The sequence below is a fragment of the Apaloderma vittatum genome, unplaced genomic scaffold (assembly GCF_000703405.1).
Source record: "Apaloderma vittatum isolate BGI_N311 unplaced genomic scaffold, ASM70340v1 scaffold43512, whole genome shotgun sequence".
Lineage (NCBI taxonomy): Eukaryota > Metazoa > Chordata > Aves > Trogoniformes > Trogonidae > Apaloderma > Apaloderma vittatum.
The window spans coordinates 35508-36582 of NW_009704993.1; positions in this window are offsets into that span (position 1 = coordinate 35508).

Consider the following 1075-nt stretch of genomic DNA (forward strand, 5'->3'; position numbering starts at 1 on the left):
TTTGTCCCTCTCCCTCCCTTTTCTTTTTTGTTTTCCCTTTATTCACCCAATCAGAGTAATTGCAACCAACAAAGGAAGATGAACCAGTAGAAGAAACAGGTTGTTTTATTTAAATGTTAAGGTAGTGGTCCAACTCCAATGCTCATCTTTCTGGACTTTCTAGACTTGTATTAGGAAATGGAATATCCCAGTGTTCACTTCTACGATTCTAGCAACAGCTGATGCCCTTAGGCTTTAAGTGCCTGAAGAGAAGATGATGACTGGAAAAATGTCTCTTTGAAAAGACAGGTGTATTGATGAAGCTATCGTGGAGACTGTAAACGTCTTTTTAAGTACAGAGCTGAAGTCCTCATAGAAAATATGTCAAATACTTGAATTATTCACACGTTGTTGAAGTTAGTTTACAGAAAAGAAGCTCAGCAGCGATACAGCTGTCCCTTTGTTTTGTTCTATTCCTCAGTGGAATGAGAGAAGGTTTAATATTCATTTAATTAGGCAGCGTGCCAGAGGGATTTTTGAAATGCTAATGGCTGAAATTATGCAGAACTTCAGAGAAATTAGTTTTATTTGCACTTCAAAAACACATTTCGGCATCTTGTTAGATGGCACAGTAGTATCACCAATGAGTGCTTCTTATTTAAATCTGTTATTTCACAGGGCTATGAAGGGGATTACATAATACTCTGTACAAAGCGGAAGTGTTTTCTCATGAAGTGGGGAGGGAAAAACGTAGCAAATGGTTCTCCTTTTAATTTACCTTTAAGGTGTTTGCTTGAAACTGAATGAAAACGCAGCACAACACTCCTGTTGCAGTACTTCTGCCTTCAGTTCAGAACTAAAAAGCTTTTACCACAACTGGGTTTTGATTGTTAAGCCCCTAGCTGTGGAGCTCGTTGTGCCATATCGAATGCTTTATCACCTACACAGTGGGTTTTGGTGAAGAGTACTGATATACACGTGGCAATTTGCCTCACTGCCACACAAGTGTCACCTTGAGGTACCCAACACCGTTGTCATGAGATTCCCTTGAGCAGATAACTGGCTTTTATTGCACGTTCAATATTCGGAGCCCCTG